Source organism: Protopterus annectens, chromosome 14.part0, assembly GCF_019279795.1.
Source record: "Protopterus annectens isolate FY-2018-M chromosome 14.part0, PAN1.0, whole genome shotgun sequence".
In the NCBI taxonomy this organism is placed as follows: domain Eukaryota; kingdom Metazoa; phylum Chordata; order Ceratodontiformes; family Protopteridae; genus Protopterus; species Protopterus annectens.
The window spans coordinates 403,584,223-403,609,371 of NC_056748.1; positions in this window are offsets into that span (position 1 = coordinate 403,584,223).

Here is a 25,149-nt window from a genome sequence, read left to right on the forward strand (position 1 = left end):
CAGGGGGAGCCCATTGCTACCCCTGTTTTTTGCAAGTAAATCTTGTCTTTAAACAAAAAGTAGTTGTTATTCAACACCAGTTCTAATAGTGCAATGATCAAATCAATCTCTAAACCATTAATATGTTTGAGCAAGAGCAGGTCCCTGACCCATTCAAGACCTATGTCTTGTGGGATAACTGTATACAAATTTGTAACATCGGCTGTTACAAACTTGTAGTCATCATAGAACGGAATTGAATTAAGATTTTTTAAGACATGCCATGAATCGATACAAATCTGTGCTTCCGTTTTTAGGATACTTTTTAGTTTGTTGTCGACCCATTTGGCACAGGCATATGTTATCGATTGCCTGCCGTCAATAATGGGTCTAAAAGTTGGATTAGACAAACCTTTATGAAGTTTAGGAACTCCAAACATTATAGGAATACGGGGGGCTACCATGTCTAAATAATGGTATAGGTCTGAGGTGAGGCTCCCATCTATAAACATGTCATTTAGAATGTTCTTAATTTTATAAAAAGCTTGATTAAGCTCGTTTCTGGATATAACTTCATAATTAACAGAAGTTAACATAGATTGCATACGTCTATTGTACTCTGCCTCATACATTAGGACTGCTCCCCCACCTTTGTCAGGTTTCATAACCCTTATCTGATGACTTTTCACTGTTTGTATCATTTGTTTGAGATGCATGTCACCTTCCTGGAAGTTTTTATATTTATTATACAATCCCCTGAAATGCATTTCAGAAACTTTTTCAAATGCTGCTATATTACTGTTAAGTGTAGGGTTGTATGTGCTAGGCACCCTTTCATCGTTTAGAATAACAGAATTGCCCCTAAACATAGTGTTTAGATTCAATTTTCTAGTATAGAGTTTAAGGTCACATAGTACACGTGCTAAGTTTAAATTACTAGGCAAAGCAAAGTTAAAGCCTTTTGCTAAAATGTCAATGAATTCGTTTTCAGGTGAAAAGGCAGTGTAATTATAAACCTTAAAGTCTCTACTGGTGTTATAAACAATTATTGGCATACCATCTGAAAAGTCTATCATTTCTTGCGGCGGTTGTAAAATCTCCTGTTCTGGGTCTTCTTGTTGTTCTTGAATGAGTTGGATTTCGGATAATTCCGCTGTTGTTGAAAACCCGAAGATGAACCGGAATTATCTCCATTAACGTCATTTCGGTTCCGTTGTTGTTGTTTTTCATGGATTCTTTCGCTTCTTCTAGGTCCGAAAGTGTTTCTCCATTATATGATTGGGAGTCCGCTAAAAGTGGAGGAAACTCGTCAAAGTCAGTGTCCAAACTTTGGTCATTGTTGTTGTTAGAATTAAAGTTTGAGTTTGAACGTGACGCCGCTTGGGACTGTACCATTGTGTTGTACAAAAGAGGAGGGTCGGGATATGCCAAGTTCTTGTTATAAGCTAATTTATCCCTATGAAGTTTGCGCTTCTTTGTTTCATTAATTTTGTTCAACAATGAATTAATACTGATAAATATACGCCCAAAGTCGTATTCATAACTGTGGAAATCTCTATCGTCCTTGATCTCCTTTTCCAGTATCTCGAGTTGTGTCTTCAAATCGACCATTTGATTGTTATATACCCCAATAAGCAGTTCTAAGAAATTAAGTCCTTGCTGGTTAAAGAACTGAATTAACTTCTTATGGAAGTCAGAATCTTTTATGACTCCTGAAGGGTACTTCCACTGCCTGAGTCCCTTCGGTACAATACCATGATTTATGCATTCACGAAAGTATATTGTTTCCACTTGTAATTTCTTATATTTTAAAAGAACCGTGTCAAATTCTTTTAATCTGGAAACAATATATTGCCACTAGTAAGTTCATTTTGTTCAAGATTACTAATTTGAGAATTGTTATTATGGAACATATTGTCGGGGGGCTTTAATAAAGTCGATTAACAAAGGTGTTTTGTTAGTGGACATGCGAGTTCTTGAGCTTGGTAGAACATTGCCTTCATTTAGGTTAGATTCATACCTTATCGGTTGAGCGTTAGGTATGTTGTCCGTTGAGTTGAAGGAAACATTCGGTTGCTCTGCAACGTTATCATCTAGTGTAGACCTCAAAATAAGTGGGGTCTGTTGGAAACTGACTCCTGTTCTCGGCCGAACTGCCGGTGTTGCCTCAGGAAACCGGGTATTAAATTGGGTTGCCAAATCGTCCACACGTTGTGTGAGACGTTGTATTAAAGCCGTTAGGTTACCAACTGCTCTGCTATCTTCGTTAATAGGCGACCCAGAGTCGGTGTTGGATAGGAACGTTGTCAAGGGCTGCGATGGTTGGATACCGCTATTGTTAGCCATAAACTCCAAACAAAGAAATAAAACTGATAAAACGAAAAAAATAACGGTACCAACTGCAGTCCAAATGTACGTTCTTACAAAATTTCTTTACTTTGTTAGCGCTTTCATGCAGACACTTTCCGCACTTCTTCAGACAAAGTTACAAATTTGTATTACAGTTTATACAGTTGGTACCGTTATTTTTTTCGTTTCTAAAATTTTCATTGGAGGCCTGTCGAGAAAAGCTTCACATAAGAATTGAATACATTACATAACCTAAATAATACATAACAGAGAATATAAAATAGTTTAGACAATACAATGATTTATGTAATGTCACGGTACATATGAATGGTATAGTACATTCAGTTACATCTGAATGTTTTCAGCATGAGGTAGTTTGTTACAGAGAATTTTTGGTGTTTAAGAGTAGCTGCCTTCTGTAGTAAGATTTTCATATAAAGTATGCAGAGCTGGATAGCACAAGATGTTTTCGGATTATACTGGAAGATGTATTTACAGAAAGTGGAAAATTATAAATGGTTACTGTATGTGGTGGTTGGGATAGAAGAAGAGCATACCTCTCAACTGTCCAGATTTTCACAGAATGTCCACATTTTTGCCTCATATTTTTGCTCTGTTCCTCATATAATCTGTGGTTTTCTGACCAGTTACTGGAATGACCTGTGGACTGAAGTCTCCAAACAATGACATACATTTGAGTTTCAGACTTCAAATCCTCCATTAAATGTATGTTAACACAAACCATGTTACTCTAGCAACTTTTTTAAGTTTATAACAGCAATATTTAAAATATGTCCCTATTTTTTGGACCTTTGTCCTCCCATTTTGCCAGGCTTTGTCCAGATTTCTTGCACTAAGACATTGAAAGGTAAGTGTGGTGGGAGGATTCAGCATATACAGTCTGACAGAAAGAAGTGGAGATCAGTCCAGGTTACTGTGATTATATTATTATAGTAGAAGGAAAGGTTATGTGTAGATTAGATTACAGAAAGAGCGAGCTATGATAATCAAGTGCTAAACTGAAGGGGAAGTATGACTGGGTTCTGGAGGTTCAGCCTGCTGTGGTACAAGAGTGCAGCCAGCTGTTTAGTAGGTGTTCCTTTAGTGAGATTTTAAAGCTACTTATCTATTTCTCTATCTTATTTCGGGGGGTGGGGGGAGTTTGGTCCCAGGTTTTGGCAAACTGTTTAGAATATAGTGAGTCACCAGTGGTGATATTAGATGTTGTGATAGAAGATGTTTGTTTTTGGGCCATATGACTTAATTAATAGTTTGTTTTTTAAGTATTCCTTTTAATACCTGGCATTTTTCTAGGGAGTTATTAGTTTATGGGCTATAGTAAGTTGAGAGTAGTACAGGGAGTTTGTAAGTTCTAGATCATTAAGACTTTTTAGGATGCCAAAATGAACACTTCAAATATTACTCACCAGTTTAGATTTTGGCCAAAATTAAGTGATTTACTTGATAAATTCTAATGATTTAGTTTTCTATGCTTGATTTTGTTGTGGACATCTGTAAATAATTGTACTTGTCTTCTATTTATAGTTAAATAATTTTGTACAATCTTTGTTTTAAAATTAATAAAAAGTTGTTTAAAAAAAGGTAAGAGAAGCAAATCACCCAACGGATCAAAGAACAACCACTTAAACAAGCAAACAATACTATAGCAAAAAACAAATAAACGGTTAAACAAAGCATGACTTCAAGAATCATAAAATAAAAAACTTTTATTAAAAAGGTTAGCACTTTCACCACTCATCTGGTGGCTTCATCAAACCATAAAAACAGAGAAACTCTAAATAAAGCATTTTTTATATGTACTCACAGTTCCCCATTAATCATTCATAAACTCAGCACAGGTGTACATACAATCATAGGCATCTTAGCCAGCAAACCACACACAGCTATGTGCATCACGTAGCTATGTGATCGAAAGCCAGCTATCCTTAAAGCTATACCCCAAATTAAAACAAAATAAAATAAAAATGCAACAATAACACCCTAACGACTCATATATATATATATATATATATATATATATATATATATATATATATATATATAAATCATCCCAAATATAGATCCTGCAATACAATCCTAAACATTAGAAACAAATCATAATTTATAAAACAAAAATGCCATCTGTGAAAAAGCATACAAATTAGTCATGCTATATGACCGAGCCTGCATATATCTAGATAAATTCAGGTAGGCAAGCATAGTAATATAAACATTCTAATAATATTCTCTAATGTCATATCATAGATATGACATAGATGCATCAGCAGCATATTATTAGCTAGCAACTAATCTCAAATAAATGACTCTAACAATCTTATAAGGTACTAAAGTGTGCTCAACAATACACCACATAAACAAAAGACCCATTCAAACTGTTTGAAATATGTATACCAAATAACAGTCCTTATACCTACATCATTGGACATTACAGACCACTACATGTAATGAACCTAATACTAAGAAACCACTGTATAATTGAATTAATCAGAATTATAAGCATACCTACACCAACCACAACTTTAGTCTAACAGCAGGAAACGCTATAAACATACAAAGGATATTAGCATATACATCAATTTAACACCAAATGAGTATACTAGACATGGCATTCCCATCACTTAAACAGTCCCCTAGCATCAAGGGCCGGTTTGACAAATACCTTCCCATTCAGACCAAGCCCCTTATCAGCTCTAAACTTGAGGATCCTTCTAAGTTCACAGATGACAGGTATAGTATTGTTTAAAAAAAGGACTTGTTAGGGCTATGCAGTGATCGGTATTGGAGGGTTATTGGTTGCAAATTTTGCTATCTTGTTATAGGACATTTCTAGCTTGTTTTTGGTGATTATGTTAAGGTTTGCAAAGATGGGTGAGGCATAGAGTAGGGATGGGAGTAGGTATGTTTTTGCTATGGCCTTCCTGGAGTAGTCAGTGAGGACTTTTTTTGGTTGGTTCTGTAGAGGGATTCTAATTTCAAGCTTGTCTTTTTAATGGCTCACATTAGGTGCTCATGCTTGAGACTGCTAGGAGTTTTGCTTGTTTTACACATTCTCTTTTCATTCTATTTAAAGACAGGATATTGAATGATTGTTTTTGTTCTGTGTACTTTTGGGGGGGGGGTGAAAAGCATCAGTTGAGTTTTTTAAGCATTTAGAAGTAAGTCTGAACTATTTAACCATAATTCAATAGCTAGAAAGGCCTGTTGTTATAGGTTCATATGTTCATAGGTGATTACGAGGCTAAAAGGCAAACAGCCCTACAAGCCACCTAGCCATAGTTAAACCAAGTTTCCCAATTTTCAATAGCTATGTGAACAAATTTCACAGAATTATAAGCCTATGCTATGGTATCTAATACAGACTGCCTCTGTCCATGAGGGTTATGGGTACCACTCCAGGAGTAAATTTACAATTACCCATCCATTGATATAGGTTGCACTCGATGAGGGTCAGGAAAGGGCATTGACCTGACATGAATGGGAAGCTTGTTCCAAAGAAGGGATAATCTCTGAGAGATGTATCACTTTACAACATGATTTATTCATGTCAGAGGCTAGGTTAAGATCCCTGGAGCGAGTGACCTCATGCAATTTGATTTACAAATGTATAACATTTCCATCAGGGCAATATCAGAGACTGTCCTGTAGGCCAGACACAGATAACCCCTTAGTAGTCTGTAGGAGACAGAATACAGTGATATGACTTTCAATCTTTCTGCGTAGGACATCTTTTTTATACCTTGTATCTTCCTGGTGAGAATCCTTTGCGGTTGAGCCAGCTGTTGTAAATGTCTGATTTGGTACATGCAAAAGGGTGCATTGTTCTTTATTATTGGTCTGATGAGGGCTGACTACAATGGAATTATAACAGCCTTTGATCTGGATGCCATGCGCTTACGTATGAGTTGTGTCACATAGAAGGACATCCTCACTACTATGGACACATGGCGGTCGAAGTTCAGATTGCTATCTACCTGAGTACCCAGATCATGTACCACTGGGTCCTCTCTTAGGGGGATGCTGGCTATATTGAAATTGGTTGGGTATTTACTTTCCCAAAGGGTATAATTATGCAATTTTTTACATTTAGTTTTACTTCATGACTCTGGCACAAATGATTGTTTTGCGTTAATCCTTTTTACAATATATCAGCATCATTCAGGGATTCAGTGATTGCTCCCAATTTGCAGTCATCTGCGAACTTGGTCACCTAAAGGCCATCTACATTTTCCTTGATTTCTGAGAAATAAACTGCAAACAGGAGAAAGCCTAGCACAGAAGCCTGTGGTACGCTGCTGGTGACTGACCTCTTGCTAGAGGTGAATTTAACCACTTTGACAGTATGTGTCCTGTCGGTAAGCCATTTGGCTATGCACCTGCTGATGTAGGGGATTATGCCAGTTGAGAGAGTTTCTGTATAATACCGAGTGGGGAATTGTGTCAAATGCCTTGGCCAGGTCAAGGTAGGTGGTATGCATGGCCTTTCCCTCATCCATGGCCTTTATGACCTTCTCAAAGAAGTAAACCAGATTTAACAGACATTATCTACTCTTAACAGATCTGAACTTGGTTGGGTCCAGAGTCTGGAGATTACCTATGACCTTGTTGATAAAGTCTATGATGGTTCTTTCCATGGTTTACAGATGAGGCTAGTCAGACTTATGGTTCTATAATTTCATGGGTCAGTTGATAGTCCTCCTTTATGCAGAGGGATGACTGTTGCTGTCCTCCATTCTGCCAGAAGATAGCCTGTCCAGACGTTTATGCTGTGTCTTTAGTCTTAGACGGCATGACCTGCTCTCTTGATATAATAGGCTGAGGAATGGTGGCAGGTATACTTTGGGGGATGACCGGTGGAGTCAGGGTAAAAGTTTGATCCAAATCTGTCAGCTAGTTGGTTGGCTATTTTCTCTAGTTTAGTATGGGTGCTAACATCCACAACCAGCTCTGTGCATAGCTGCATATTCCACTTAAGATTTTAAATGTAGTTAAAAATGCTTTGTGACTTTCCTTGGCTACGGAGGCTATTTTTGTTTCATAATTTGCTTTTGAGGACTTGACCAGATCTCTGATTTGTTTGTTTAGACTAGTGAGGAATTTCTTCTTCTGATGAGCTTGTTCCTGCTTATTTTGAACATGTTTCTTTTTTCTTTTTTTTTTTTTTTTTTTTTGTAGCACATGTTTATACCAGGGGTCCATCAGTGTGGCTTGTTTTTCTGGCAAGACTTGTGTTAATCTGGTCTGGTACTGCTGATTCTACACAACTGCTTAAGTGGCTATACGGGGGATTGGTGTACACATCTGCATATGATTCTGCGTTTTCTGACTTTTGGGGGAGCTTTGAAATTTCTTATGACACCACTTAGTAGAACATAATTTGTCTTGGCAGAATTCATTAGCATTTTGGAGCTTGGTGGGGTATCTGGTCTTACATTTATTTCAAAGGAGACCTTTTTGTGGTCCAATCTTACCAAAGAAGATATTATATGGGGGGAGGTGCAGTGTTTCCCCATGTTAGTGAGTACTAAGTCTGGGATATTTGAGCCCCTAGTGGGTGCGCCAACAGCTGTTCCAGAGCATTTGCATTGACAAAGTCCAGGAAACTCTGAGCCTGCATGTTAGTGGTCAATGATAGGATACTTAATATTATACATGAGTAATGCCATGAGTAGGCTGCATGGTGACTGACTCCAATAAGTCAGGTACATGGTATATTTTTCCTAGTTCATGGTGGGGGATCTATAGCTAGCAATGGTGTGGTAGGGAATTTTGCCTGTTGTTAGCTGGACATAGAAGATCTCGAGAGGGTTGTACTGTTTGGCCAGTGTTGAGGTGCATTTATCCTTTATTAAGATGGATATGCCTCTTCCTTTGGTTCTTTCTTGCACAATTGGTGGTATGTACATATAAAGGGGTTGTACCTTGCATGGCTGGGATGTTTTCCACGGCTTTGAATTATGTCTCAGTGACCACACAGACATCAGCATCTTCCAAGATGAGGAGTGTTTCTAGGGAGTGCAGTTCTTTGTTTAGACTCCTAGCATTGAGCAGCAGTACCTTGAGCTTATCAGGAGAAGATTTTCCTATGCTGGGAGGTTGGTTACTTTCACACTGCCTAAAAAATGCACAATATGGGGTGGCTAAAGCCTTTGCCAGTATCTGAAGGCCTAGAGGAGACAGGTACAAATCATTTCTGGCAAAAAAGCATGGCCTGTTGCTCAAGTCCTCCAGTCTGACAAATATTGGATCCCCTTGGACTGACACCAAAGGTTATGCCAATTGTTAAAGTCAATCATTTTTTGTTTGTAGTGGGAATCATCTTTGATGAAAGCAGAATACTGCTCAAGGCTAGGCTCATTCCTGCCGGTGACACACAATCTAACAGCTCAGTCATGACTCTCTTCGTATAGTCCAGGGAGATGTTTTTCAGGTCATTCACACTCACATAGACTATGACAAAGTCACACTGCTACTTGTGACTGAGTGACTTGAGTGCTTGTGTGACCTTACGGATCCTGGCACCTGCCAGGCAGCTAACCGTAACCTTCTCCTTATCCAGCCTTGTGAGGGGGACATTTGTGTTTCTCACTATGGAGTTTTCTGTGACCAGTATGTTAAGTTTTATGGTGTTTTACCTTATGGGCTTGTCTGTTGAGACACTGGAGTGTGTGTATTGTTATGTGTTGTGATTGCTGTTTGCTTTGCTATGTGTGTATGTGGTTTCTGAAGGCAACATTTGGGAGGCCTCTGAGTTTTTGGTAAGTTACTACTGAGTACCTCTGCATATGTGGGGTTTAAGTGTCAAATCCTTATTTAGTGTGGGAAGTGATGTGTATATGCTGACAAACTGTTTTGCATTCAGTATATCTGTATGTTAGAGTGTTGCCTCCATTTTCATAGTTTAACTACAGCTCTCAAATATAATATTTGTTTGTTTCAGGATTATGTGTTTGTCATTGCCTTAGGATGCCTGTGTCCTTCAGGCTGGCCATAGAGATGGTAGAAAAACTGCCCATCCATGATATCAGGTTCTTACTTTGGGTTTTATCTGGGAAAGGAGTGGGTTAATTAGACTGGACTTAACTAGTAATACAGAGGGTATGAGTGGGAACTATAGGTGTGTAGTCTAAGGTTAATCAGCAGAGGGTACTGTTCAATGTGCAATTTAGTTACTCCTAGAGCAGCAGGGGTCTGGATATGGTTTCAGTGATAGTTATTCTAGGGCAAATTTTATCTTCAAGGCATTTCTGTCTATACAGCACACTACTTACTGCTGCTACCCAGAGGGCAGCTTTGTGCAAACATGAAACTTCTATACAGACAAAATGAACAGGTTTTAAGCTAACTATAAATAAGGAAAGCATACAATAAGCCCTCCACTAGCAATCTCCAACTCAAACAGATTTAGATCAGCACACTTCTGCTACAAGCGTGCAGAAAATAAATCCTTCTTAATGTAAAATGGCTGGCTTACAGCCCAGGTGTAAGAAGACCACACAATGTAGATACAACAGCCCTGAAACTGTCTGATGCAATTGAATAATTACTTAAAGTGGACGTAGAACAGTACATGTTTTTATTTAAAGTGCAGCAAATATAGCAAATATCACATGAAACTAATAAAATGCTGTCACAGTTATCAGTAGATTGCAAAATAATACTCCTTTTTGTCTTTTTTAGCAGAGGATTGCCTTAAATGTTAACAGATTCACTGGAACTCTCTGGCATAGTCACCAAACGATGAGCAGCTCTGAGAAATTAATTATTGTTCTGCAGGGAGGTTAAGGTTGGTCTGAGCAGATGAGCATGGCATCATATACGTATTGTATAAGTGTAGCTTGAATAGTGGTGGACTGTATTTTTTTGACAAATGCTCATTTATTTGGATAACAATTAAATGCGGAAACATTGTGGATGTAATGTATGCTGACTGTTCCAGGGCTCTGTTGCTCCATGCATGTGTTCTCAGGATTACAAGGATTTTCTCTTTTGTCACTTGCATTGTTACTTACTATATATTCTATGCTTCTTCTCTCCGGACTGAATATTGAAGAGAGTGGATTCAAAATAATAAATCCCCACCTCTAACACCTATAGTTACACTATCTATCACTCTAAATTTAAAATAATGCCTAGGGCCATTATATGCTTACTCAATGCACTTGTACCTATATTTCTTCTGATATCAGATTTGTGCTCCACTATCCATTCCCTTAGTCTCCTAGTAGTCGTTTCCACATAAAATGAGGGACAGGCTACACAGGTGGCTATGTATACTACCTGCACTGTATTATAACTTGCATAACAGTGGAATAAGAACTCTTTTTTGTTAAAGGATGTACAAATGTATCTTCATTTAGTTGTACCTGTTATACTAGATGGGCCTCTTGCTTTTGCTGCTTGTTTAAAATCTTTATAACATAGCTTCATCTTCAAACTTTCTGAATTTCTATAAGCAAATAAGGGTTTTTCTCCTATTATTTCCCTCAACTCAGGCATTGCCGTTAAGATTGCCGTTAAGATTGCCCAATTTTTTGTACTATTCATTTCACTCCCTCCGTATTTAGTTTAAAAGTGGTAACATACTTAATTACATTATTTTTCCTTTCTTTTTTATCTAATTCTACTAATTCCATTACTCTATTCCCAAGAATTGGACTATATTTACCCAATCTCACATCAACAACTTCCTTATGTATCTCTTCTACCATCTCACGCTTATAACCATTCTTTATAAACTCATCCACCATCTCCTTAATTTGTATTTCAAACTTTGCATGCTCTGTATTGTGTATACTTGTTCTAATCATTTGTGCCTTTAAAATACCTTTAAAAGTATGAGGAGCATGCATGCTACCTCTATTTACTTCTTTCTTATATATACTAGTTTCAGTATTCCTGTTCTTTTTGCATAGCTCTATATCCAAGAACACCATTCTATCTTTTGACCAGACATTTTAAATTTCAAAACATTTGTAGTTGCATTCAGATATTCCATATAATTATTTAGTTGTTGTAGGGTTCCATCCCAAATTAAAAAGCAAGCATCTACAAACCTTTGATAAAAACAAACTTTTCTATTCAAAATATTAGAATTACTTTGAACATAATGTTTCTCCCATTTATACAATACAAGGTTGGCTTACGTATTCACCACAGGGGTACCCATGCCCACCCCCGCTAATTGTAAATAGGCCTCATTATCAAAAATAAAAGTGATCTTGGTTAGAACTAATTCCAACAATAAACAAATATTACCTCCAACTCCAAACCACAACTTAAAACACTGAAAAGAATCTTCACAGCAATTGATAAAATCCAAACAGTTTTACTGTGTACCACACACTGGTTGAGCGCTTTCTTCCCTACTGGAGGCACTTCTTCAGAACAATTGCAATTTTACAACCCATCCCTTTGATACAAAAAAACACACCCTATTAAATGATTAATTATACCAACAATCCAAATCACATAAAAAATTAAAAAAATACATAAAAACTCACAATATATGGCAATTTCATATTAGCAGAAACACATTTAAACATTCCCTATAAAAAACTTTAAAATTATTTACAACCACTTATATATCTAAAACTTTATTTTTACCGAAAAATATTTTTTAACTTCAATAAACATGCAATATTCACATTTTCATTAATGCCAGGTGGCTGGGTGGCATTTAGCCTTAACTGACACCTTAACTCACAAATGTCTAAATGCACATCAAGTACTCTTCCCTGGGGATACTTAACCAATTGTTGCAATACAGAAAACTTAAAACTGTGGTATTTATTTTCAGAAATATGCCTACTCAAAGCATTGGTCATTTTATTATTCCTTATGTCCAATAAATGCTCTTTAAACTTATCCTTAAATCATCTACAGGTTTTGCCCACATAAAAGGCAGGGCATAACTGGCATCTAGCCACATATACCACATTCTTACTGCAACAGTCGAAATGCCCTACACTGTGAATGTTCAAGCCATTTAACTTCAAATACTCTGGGGTCTCTGCTATGTTCATGCAACAATTCCCAATTCCACACTTAAAACCCCCATTTTCTGCTGGATACAACCAGACCATCATTTCCTTTAGACTCCAACAAATTTTTAAATGATTTGTCCCTTCTATAAACAATCACAGGGGCAAATCCTACTTTTTGTGCAATGCGTTGGTCATATGACAAAATTCCCCAATTACGCCTGAGTATTTCAACAATTCCATCTGCATCCAAATTATAGGTGGTAATGAAACTGAGCTTCCTATTAGGCTCATCTTTTCTGACCTGATAGGCTTTCTAACCTCTTACATTACTCTCATCAGACCTACCCAAAATAGGCTTATAGATGCCATCCACTCTCTTTTTTTATCACTTCTTTTGACACCATACCCACTAAACCACTACGGTATCCCCTTTTTAAAAACATTTGTGATACAAACTCTACTTCTTCTTTAAATATAACATCTTCACCCACCATTCTGGCAGCCATCACAAGCTGCACCTTAATGATGGACTTTTTTTGCGAATAAGGGTGCCAACTCTCAAAGTTCAAATATGAATTTGAAAAAATAGGTTTACGATAAATACCCGGGGTTGATTTTGCAGTTCCCTTGTCAAATCTTCAAACAAACATCTAAATAAATTATACCTTCCACACTTTAGTCATATGTAAATATTAAAAATTTCACTATACCATTAATGTAATCAAAAAAGTTTGCAGCAACCCTATACTGCCATTCCATACAAGAAATATGTCATCCAAAAAATTAGTATAGCACATAATATACCTGCTAAACTCACATTTAAAGACATATTCTTGCTCCCAAAATGACATCACAATTTGCAAAAATGGGGGAACAAGCTGACCCCATGGCTACACCAGTAGCCTGCTTAAAATACTGACCCACAAAATGAATATAATTGTTTTTCAAAATAATTTCCATCAAGGCAAGCAACATACTAATAGTATCCTGGTCATTCTTGCCTGTTTTTACTAACTGATGTTCAAACCATTCCAGGCCTATCTCATGTGGAATGACAGTAAACAAATTACAAACATCAATGGTAACCAATATTATATCATTACATGTTCGGATACTATTTAACCTTTCCGAAAAATAGCAGGAATCTTTACAAATGTAGTCAAAATACTCCAAGCCTTTACATAACTCTGTATCCAAAAATTTCCTAATAAAGCAAGTCTTTCCCCACTTTCCATCCACTGTGGGCCTAAATTTTGGATTATTCAACCCTTTATGGATTTTGGGGATACCAAAAATATTACACACCATAGGATGGTCATTCCTTACAAAATTGTATTGCTTCTCATCTAACTGCCCTTCCAACAACATGTCTTCTAACCTCAAATCAACTGTTCTGTACATAAGATTAATTTCATTTATTGAACTTTCCTCCTCCATTAATAAGGTATTCATAGCATTAGAATAGTCACCAGAATCCATTATCACCAAGCCACTACCCTTATCCGGTTTCATGACACGGAGGCTGGGATCTTTAACTATTTCCATTAGCAATTGATATTCATCTTTAGTTAGATTGTAATCAGATAAATTGCTTTCTTTCATTAACTGTCTCCTTATTTCATTTTCAAAAACACTTATAAAATTATTGGTTGGAGGATTAAATGTACTTGGCTTCCTTAAATTAATGCCATCTTCTTGAGATTGTACATTAGCAAACCACATTTTACAATTTAATTTATGTACAAATAATTTGAGATCAATAAGCACTTGCACCACATTACCTTTCCTACTAGGAACAAAGGTTAAATCTTTAGATAACAAATTGGCATACTCAAATGTTAAAGACCTGCTGGAATAATTAGAAATCTTGAAATCACCACTAATATTTGTTATAACATCTGGTACTAAGCATTTTTTGTTAAGCAAAGCTATTATAACCTCCAAATCTTCCTGTTCATTAATACAATCAATAATAACATCATCACATTTCTGCTCAAGTTGACTAGAAGCCATATTTAAACGTTCAGGTGTCATATTGCCACTTTGCAAACCTAAACCAACATTTATCTCACCACCATTAATATCTAAAACCAAAGGTTGTTATTGCTCCCTAGAAAAAACATCATACATCATTTCTGACATTGAACCTTGCTGTTCAGCATCACAAGGGTTCACATTAACCTCATCAGTTTCTGCATTGCCATGTAAAACATTTAGTTCAACATTTTCATTCTTTTCCATATCAAATAATAAAATACAGTCTTCTATTGCACAGTACCCTTCCTTGCCAGTTCCAATAGTCTCACCGGTCATTCTTGGTAATAAAAAACCACCATCCTGCTGATTTGCGCCAAAAATTTCAAACGTTCTTACTTCTAAACAACCAGGGTCTGCTGGCTCCTTTAATTTATTTGGTAAAAATTCTGTGCCCTTCGAGTCTTTGGTCTCGCCCCTTGTTGGTTGTATTCCCTCTGTCCTTCTCCATAAAAATGGGGCTGTTGCTGCTCTCTTCTCTCATATGTTTAGAACGCCATAATTCACCATCGTTTGGTGAATGCTGCCTTACTTCCTGATCAGGATATACACTCGGAGATTATGTCACTTCCTGTTCTCTTCCATCCATCTGATTGGGTCTAGCATTGCCATTACCATAGTTACCAGGTGAATACGTGTACAACCGCCCTTTTCCATATTCATTGAGATCTCTTTTTATTTTGTTACATTTCCTAAGGAATGTTTCTGAGCAGAAATTGTCCACTTTACTAAATATGTTATTATAATTGGTTAAAAAACAGTCAAGCAGTAAGTCCTTTTGAATAAACTCATTGTTTTCATCTAATGCCTTAGTTAAACTATCTAGGGCTCATGTGTTAAATTTAACCATGATTCTCATCAGTTCAATTCCCACTTTTCATGCAGTTCTTTAAGCATGTCTGGATTATTTTCAGACCCATTAGGATATTTCCACATTCTCAATCCACTTGGAACCTGTTGTAACTCAATATTTCTTTCAAGATATGAATTCTCCATATGTAGTCTCTTAAAATTGATCAAATCTTTTTCAAGTAATCCAAGCCGGTCAGTCATTGATAAATGTTTTTGCTGTCCAGCATTATTGGGGACCAAATCCTCATGAAAATTAAACCCTTTAGTTCTCCATTCTACAAAATCCACTCCTACTGATCTTAAATCATTCACCCTTGCATCAACTGGATTGTCTATTTCTCTGGACTCAGAGGTGACCTATGTCTGGTATACAAGGCCATCTCAGATCCAGCCTTGATGGAGTTGCTGCATATCCGTAAGTCAACCTCCACTCACACAACCTGCATGCAAGGCCTCAGCCTGGTCTGTGACATTAATAGAACTTGTTGGCAAGATAGATTTGTATCCCAAAGACTCCCCCATCTATGGAATAGACTCTCTGTCCATGTCAAGTAGAGTACCTCTCTAGCCCTCTTTAAGAGGAACCTGGACAGCTCAATGAGAAACAGAAAATACACCCCTGGGATTCCACCTGTGTCCCTGCTGGACTGGGGAAACAGGTGCTGACTTTGTGGGAACATGGGCAAAATTCTTGGTTAGGCTTATAAGGTCCTCTGGGCTAATAGCCTAGTATCATCCTATGAACCTATGAATACTATAAAACTTAGGAATGAATTATGTTTTATGTATATATCTTAATCATAGGTGAATACTAGGAGGACCACTTTAAGCCAAGCCTGTAACCCATGGTCAGAATTGAACCCTGTTATGCCAAACCTACTATAGTTAGTATCATATGTTTCCCCCTTGGTATGTTTCAGGCTAGAGGTTACCCCCTTGGTATGGTAAATCACCTAATGTATGAAGTGATTAATACTAGAGAAAGGGGCTTTTTAAATCCAATGTTAAGTCATAGTGAAACACCAAGACTTGAAATTTATGTATCAGCAAGTGATTTTATGGCTAACAATATTACCCCTTCTAGTGAACTTAACATCCCCACACCCATACATCATCTAGTACAAAATGCAGCTTCTACTAGATCCATTATCACAACTTATAATGCTGACAGTATGACTATTAGGGGCATTATCCAAAAGGAATGGGCTATTCTAAGGGAAGACAGACACATTATTGAGAAAGTGGGGGATAAACTGCACATAATATACAGAAGGGGTTGTAATTTTAAAAACATTGTGGAACATTTGAACAGAACATCCACACATAAAAGTAACAAAATGCATCATATGTCTAAATGTGGATGCTGTTCCATCTGCCCCTATAGTTTGATGGGTAAACAGTTTGTTATAAATAATTTTATGTTTTATATAAAAGGAGCATTTAACTGTCTGAAAGGAGGGGTATTATATTCTGCACTCTTTCTACACTACCCTGTTTTCCACATAGGCAAAACTGAGCATAAGTTCAAAGGAAGAATCGCTGAACATCTATATGACACTAAGAAAAGGAAAACAAACAAAATGCCCTAGACAAGCACTTCATGGAATGGCCAGACCACATTTTTAAATTTGCGGTTATGGAAAGAAAAATCCCTAGAGAATGTGATGGCCCATGCAACTTAAGTTGGAAGACCATGAGTTATATTGGCAGCTCACACTTAATGCAAGTTCTTGGCCAGCAATTAATGACCAGATTTCTATTAGCTGTCTTTTAAAACTAAGCTCTTTAGAAAGGTGATATTGCTACCTTTTTTATCAGACATTTTCTCAGTATAGCATTTACTATTTAACGGTTGCTCTTACATAAAACTACTTATTATTGTATGATAACATACATTTTACAGGTTGATGTATTTAGATATTCAGCCTTTGATTTTTACTTCAATTTTGAACTTATTGAATATGCTGCCTTAAAGCATGATTTGTTCACAGGATTTAGCTGTCGTAATTTAAAGCTGATCACATGATTTTTAAAAGTTTTTTGGCTGTCACATGATTTTAAAGTGATCACATGATTTAAAAATAAAGTTGCCACGTGACCTTTTAGAATTGCATTTAAACAGAGTATGTGCATTTGGTTCACTTCATCTGAAGAAGTTTTATTATAAAATAAAACAAAAGCACTAATCTTACATTTCAAGTTGCTGAGCTGGATTTCTCAGAATCTCTGTGGCCTTGCATGTGTTATTTTATCAGTTTGTCTTCTGCTTTGGTTTGGTTTAGTATCAGATATGTTGCTGTAGCTAATCAGAATGCGTTGTGTGTAGTGGTGCAGGGCTAGGAAATAGTGGCACACTATTCTATCGTTATGGTCAAACAGATTGTTAATGCGAGATTCTGTAAACCTTGTCAAGCAAGTTTGTCTCTGCAAACTTAAATTGCACTATCACTGTTTTCCAGGCAAAACCACTGCTGCTGCACAAGAAGTGATTATTTTTTCTTCTTCTTTTTCTTTTCGGAGGAATGCCTCTGACATGGGCAAAGGGGGTTTTGACCCCATAGAATAAATAGATCTGTAGGATCAGGATTGCCAATCTAGTGTAGGGGCATGGCTAGGGTACTATGATATGGCCACCTAAACTGAAATTTGGCAGGATCTACCTCAATTTAGATAGAATAAAGCTGCTAAGATCAGGCTAGAAAAGCCAAATAAGATCAAATAAAGAAAGCATTCATAAATATTCACTTTGACAACAACAGAACAATTGTTTTGTTGAGAGAACCTCATGGTGAAAATAGCTCAGGCAGCATTACTGTCAATTATAGGTCCATGTGAGCTGAAAGAGCTTAGCCAGCCATAAAATGACACATTATTGCAGTCTGCACTGGCTAATACCTACATGTTGTAAAATATACTGGCAAAAACCTAAATGTTGTAAAATGTTCAAAAAAATCAACAGCAGCACAATGAACTGATTCAGCAGAAAACAGCAGAGTGTAGAATCACTTTGCAGGTCACTTGGTTATAATGAACAAACCAGATTCTGGATTTACAGATGAAGAGTGGAATATGGAGCCCTTGCAAATGAAAGCTGATGATTTGGAAAACTGCAGTCACAGAAATAAGCTTTGGATCCGGGAATTGCCCGAACTGATTATTGGGGGTAATATGTGCATTTAATTTCAAATAAATGATCTGGGAATGTGATACATTATGTGTAAATAGAATCCTACCAAAATTAACTAAATGTGGCATCACATAAACTTTCTGGCCTGTTGGGAGGAATACATTTGCTTTAAATAAAAGGGACCATCATTTTTCTAGTAAGCCTTAGAGTGAGGTTTATACTAATAGAAAACGTTTGTTGTTCCTTTTTTGCATAACTGCTTGCCTTGGGCATACATTTGAAGCTACATTTTTCATATATGAATACTTTTAACCATAAGAGTTAATGACATTTCTTCAGTACAGTGATATGTAAAGATGCATTGGAGGGAAGGATGCCCTACTTGCTATTTGTCTAGTCAAAATAAATCAAAATCACCTTATTCAACACAAGTAAAGGTGACTTCCTCAGCAGAAAAAAGTAGGCCTGGCAGGAACAGAAAGAAATGAGTGCTCATTCATTCTTATCTCTCTTGGCCCTCTTGCCTAAGAATAAAAGAAAAGTGCTAATTGCAGACATCACTATTAAGAGTAGATTCTTGATGAAATAGCATGTATTGCAGCAAGGAGCTAGCATTGCCATTTGTATGGAGGCAGTATTCTGGCCATTGTCGCCTCACAGTAAGACGTTGTCCTGTTCGATTCTCAGCTAGAGCATCTTCTGTGTGGAGACATGCGTAAATGGGCGTACCTTTGTTGAAGGTTGTGTGTCAGGGCCAGCAACTTGGCATGTAAAAATCTACTGCCAATCATTAGCGGACTGGAGTTCCGCTGTGGCGACCACTAACCGGGAAAAGCTGAAAGACACAACAACAACAACAACAACAGTATTCTGGCCAAATGTTTAGAAAAAAATGAGATAGTGATTGCTGATGTTGACATCATGTCCAATCAGTAATATTCAGAAATGGGTCCATACCTCTGAACTGTCCAGATTTTCACAGAATGTCCAGATATTTGCCTAATATTTTAGGTCAGTTCCTTATAAAATGTGTGGTTTTCTGGTAAATCAAAGAGGATTACAGTCACTAAATAATGACAGACATTCAAGTTTCAGACTTCATATCCTTCAGATAATGCATCCTAACACAGAATCTGTTATTTTATCAACTTTCTAAGTTTATAAGTGCAATATTTAAAATCTGCCCCTATTTTGGATAAAAGAGACATGGAAGCTGCAGCCATAGAAAGACAAAAACAAAATTACTGTACAAAAACACAGCAGCAGAAACAAGCTTTTTTAGGAGTGATTGAGTTTTGGAGAGCATTCAAGTCCCATCTTGAAATAATTTTGCATCACACCTGCCACATATTCTAAACGAAGGCTGAGTTTACTTGGGCCATAAGCAGTTGACAAAGCAAAAAAAATGCCCTGTTATGGGGTCTAATAGATATCAGCAAACATTTATTCTCAACATGACTATTCAAAACCAGGTAATATCTTGGGGGCTTTGACAAAAAGTCTGCACCAACAAGAAGCAGCCATTAGGTTTCTGCTATAAAAGTTTTAGTGGAGCACATGTATTAGCTGAGCATACTACTTTACATCCTTTTGAAGGAATAACAAAACTGCAGACACTGACTGTGAAGGTATGCTACACTATTTAAGAGAGGTTACATGCTAATACTTTAATGAAGGCACTTGTACATTTCTTGACTGTACAGAAGTTGCAAAGCTCTCTTTAAGAATAACCTAATATTATGCCCAGGGAGTCCCAAATGCAATGAAAATTAGCTAGATTTATCTTGGGAGCTGCAGATGCCATTTTAGTAAGGGCATCACAAAATATCAAAATATCCTGTGATTGAAGCACCTCCCTTTAATTAAATGGTCAAATCTGAAGGAGTGACAAAGCATGGTTTAATAATGGCTTCATCAAGTAAGAAAGAAAACCTGCAAGCTGAGCTAAACGGCTTAAGTAAATTGTGCATAACCTATGAACTGTCAAAAGAAATTCAGAGTGATCCTGGAAGCCATTTTACTGGAGAGGAAATACATGAATGGGCAAAAAAAAAATGGAGTTTTTTGGGTACTATGCATATCACTTCATCCACAAGCAGGTGGATTAACAAAACAGATGAACGGACTGTTTGAACTGTTAAAATAAACATTCTGAAAGAATATCAATGGTGGGACATTACAGGGATTGACTAAAGTGTTTGAAATAATTTTAAACCAACTAAATAATAGACCCCAAAAAAAAAACATAAGTCTCCACTGTAAACGCATATGACCAATGTATGTTCCATCTGCTGATTTCTGAGATCGGAGAGATTATATCCAGTAGCTGTTTGTCCTGCGGTAGCTGTGAAAAAATTAGAGACTGTCATCTGTGTTATCATGTTTGGCTGAAGGTTTTGGGCATAATTTTTTATACTGTGTATTATATGCCAGCACAACTAGCTATGATATTGTAAATAAGTCCTTACATGTTGATTTATAATCTGTACAGAATGTTTTAAAAACTTGAACAGTGTTCCTTTGCATTTCTAACTGTGCATATTTGAGAAGATTCCAAATGCAGACTGTCTCAGAATCAGCTGATCTGCAGAAGATGTCATCAGAATGATGACAGTTTCTATATGTTACTGTCAGAGGCTGAAAGAAGGAACTTTGGTAAACAGCTGTTGGTTGATTTTCAAAATACGAATTAAAAATTAAATCTGGAACAGTTATGACAGCTAAGCTATTCTATAAAAGAGCCTGCTGAAGACAGTTGAAGTCAGTTGTCATTTGTTGCCAGTTAACAGCCGGTTATAGTTATCAGTTGCCAATTGCAGTTGTTCACAGTTGTACTGTGCAGTGGATACCCAAAATGACTCACTAAGAACTGTAAGCCTGCCTTTCATCTGTTGTAATAATTTAGTTTAGATCAGGGACAGTGTTCTTTAGTCAGATAGGAAAATTATAACTAATCAGAGTTTTTTAAAGTTGGATTTCTATCCCTCAGTATTGATTTCATTTTCCTGGTGATTGAGTTCTGTTTATTGGAAATTGCTGTTTTATATTTTAAATAATTTTGCTCGTTATAAAATATTTTTATTAACTTACATTGTGGCTGGTCAATCAGTCTTTTATTTAGTGATTTGAAATGTTTATACCTGCTTTGATAGCTCTCCGGGCCACTCCGTATGCCTGGCTGCTTTAGGAAATTTGCTATCATTTGTTTTAACATTTAATTTTAATAATTGGACATCCTTTTGAAAGGGCATGTGACACTCTGGTGCCAATGTGTTATGGTTTTATTGTGGGGAAGGGGCACAGCTGGAAATTTGTGTGAGGCATTCCCAGAAGTGTAAATGTATCAGAGGTCTTAAACTGGGACACATTGCTCTGAAGTGTATAATAAGGAGTTACATTAAGGGTAGACAAAAGTATATAGTTCAGTCCTAGATTATAGAGCACATTCCTGTTTTGCTCTTAGGGGAATTAGTGAAATATTACTCCTGTTTAAATGATGGTGTTACATTGGAGTTAGTAGTGAGGCTTGAAGCTCCTTAGTTACTGACCCAGGATAGTAAGGGATGTCATATATTATTGGCAGTCCAATGGAGTATTATCCGGATGTCACAGCAGCCGTTATTGTACAAACATTATTCTTTCTGTATGCAGTGATGGGACAAGCTGTTCCATTCCCAAAAACTATAATGGTTAAAATAGGGTTCAGTTACCTGAGAAATGCCATTGGGGCATAAAAGCTTAGTAACCAAAGACAGACTGGTAATACGAATGTAAATAATAGTAAAAACTATGAAATTAGATCACAAGGTCCAAACTATTCACTGATGACTGTCCTAATAGGAAGATAAATGCATGAAATAGTCTTCTATTTTTTTAAAGAATGTTGATTCATGCAAGCTGTTAGGAACCAGAGTAATGGTAATAATCCCTACCAACCAACTGAATATGGGATTGTAATTTGTTATGATCCTTGACATACTGTACTAATATTACTTGTATTTCCTCCTCGATAAGTTGTTGCCCTTGTTTGGAAAATGACTGTACCACTCAAGGTACACTGCAAAATATATTTCCAGTTATACCATAGTGAATGTATTAGAACCATAATGGCAGACTGTGATTTTTTACTGGATAGCCACAAAAGGTGCATTCATCTTGGCTATTGCCAACATTGTCTTACAGTAGAATATAACAGATGATGATAGTATCCTGCCACATGTCAGGTGAAATAGCAATGAAGAAATATTTTCCAAACCCTTGGGGCCTAGTAGTGTTGAACACCAAATGGATCCCTTGATAAACACACATCTCCTCTGAATCAATCATGACTTGCCTACTTTGATACAAAAAATAATACTGCTGGCACCATTTACCCCAGCTATATTGTATACTATGGACAATGCAGCAACTGCATTTCATTATTTAGGACGTGATAAGATAAACTAATGGTGCAATATATTAAGTATGTATTAAATAGTGCTGGAATCAGTCAGCATATTAGAATAATAGTAACTACAGCAACTGCTGATATAGTAAGAGCACATCCATACTACACACTTGACATTTTATGGCCATTTAATACATTGCACTTTAGGCATATGGTCTATAAGCAGGGACCAAACAAACAAACAAACAAACAAGATGCATTCGCCACTATATTAGCAGTAAGAGGAATAGGTACAGGATTGCTTAACAACATCGATCTAGATGCATTATGGAATGAGATAAATTATATAAGTTATGGTGAAGAGTAGTTGACAGTGTCATAACCAAAATGGTAATGTGGAGATGACCATACTAACGTAAATCAGTTAGAAAAGTGTGGAGAGTATTCAATCTAACATTTTGTATTGTAGCACAAATTGCTGCACATCAGCAGTATTTATATTTTGTTCAAACATATGAAGCAAAAAGAGAGTCCATTTGGGCTAAATAAGCTACTTAACTAGTTAAACCTATAGCTTTTGTTTGAGAAAGTCAAATCAATATATTGACATTTAGTTACTTATCCAGCCATTTTGAACTAAGCAAGTTTGACAACTTGTAGTTTTACAATTACAATTAAGTAGTAACAGTGAGAGTTAGAATTAAGTAATAATGGTGGGGGTTACAATTTGGTAATAAAAGGAGGCACCGCAAATTGATTCAACTCGGATTGTTTCCTAGGATGTTCTGTCTGATCTGTCAATCTGTATGGGATGGCTTCAATTTTGGGTTTGTATGATAATGGGGAAGAAGTCCCCATTCATGCCTTTTAATGGTACAGGGGACTGTTATATAGCCATTATATGGTAAATGGTGCTAATATTTATTGGTTATTTATTGGTTAAATGACACAACAGCATGAACGATGTCTTCTTTTAAAATGTCATCATCACAGAAAGTGGTGCACATTGCAAGTCATATATGCAAGCAATTATTGATTTCCCTTTTGCTAAGCATATAATCCTAACTACATAATTTTTCAGTACTATTATTGCTAGCATTAAACTCTAGCGTACATTTCAGTGGCCATCCCAGATTTATCCAGAAGTTACTCAAGAAAGACAAATTTTGTTGTAACTACTAAACAAAACAGTAAGAGATTTGTACTAGACTATAATGAAATGACTAAAGAGAAAGGTGTCAAGGCCAGTACCATGGTGAAAAGGGGTAAACCCTAACTGCAGTCCAGGTGACCTGGGTTCAATTAGCAGCTTAGGCATCTGAGGTGCTGTCAAATAAGGCCAACTGTACTTGTCCTACGGGAAGGACGTTCATCTAGGCATTCTCTTTGGGGAGGTGTGGGCCATAGAAGGGAGTAGTCCTTGGATGTAACAGGTGAATGCAGGGAAGAGAAGAAGTCAACAGGAGGATCATAAATGAAAAAAAAAAATCCCCCGGTGGAAGTAGTCAACAGTGCAACTCTCACAGATGCCCCAAGGTTTCACATGGACCCAAGCCTTACAATGGAGATATTGGACAGTGGCACAGGAGTAAGCTAGAATGGATGAAAAAGAAGGGAATAATAAAAATAAAAAAATGCAAAGGTGCCATTGTCAATATTACGAATGAAATTTAAGAAATGACTGCTTCTTATTGGTGGCATTTATTTATTTGATCACTTAAGGTCAGTAAGTAATTTAATATGTTATTGCATTCTTTATTAATTGCAACTGTTTGCTCAGACTTCTTTTGCATCCTACTATGATGTTTAAATTGCAAAGTGATTCAAATGTATAGTGAAATATATTCTTTGGAATCATATTCATCATTTGTAGTTTGATCCAGAGAGTGTGTGTGTGCTCACGTACTTTGCCTTTACATATAGTTTGAGTCTCATAAGTAGGGTATGAAAATGGGCAATTCTGGAGAGTGCAAATATGTGTGATTTTGCCACACTATTATGTATGCTTTTGCATTATATCTAATGTTAGCACTTCAGGCATTTATTCTTATACCAACACTATATTATTAAGCTGCACCTGCATTAGGTATCATGATAGCAGGATGAAGAACATGAATAAGCATTTTGCTTATATCCATACCTGCCTGCATTGATGACAGACAGACAAGAGATTCTTGCTACTGGTAGCAGGTGTAGTAAGTCCCTATCAACAGAAAATGATTTTTTTCCCTGACTGTAAGTATTTTATAATGAGACTGCTTTGCCTTCATACCTTTCATTTAGCAGATGTTTCAAAGTTACAAAGGGTCATGAAAAGTAAGTACATCCAGACCAAAACTTGGAATCTAGTTAGCATTGAATTTAATTAAGAAATTGCATACAACTCTTCTTGCTTCCAGTAAGAATAAGGAATACTA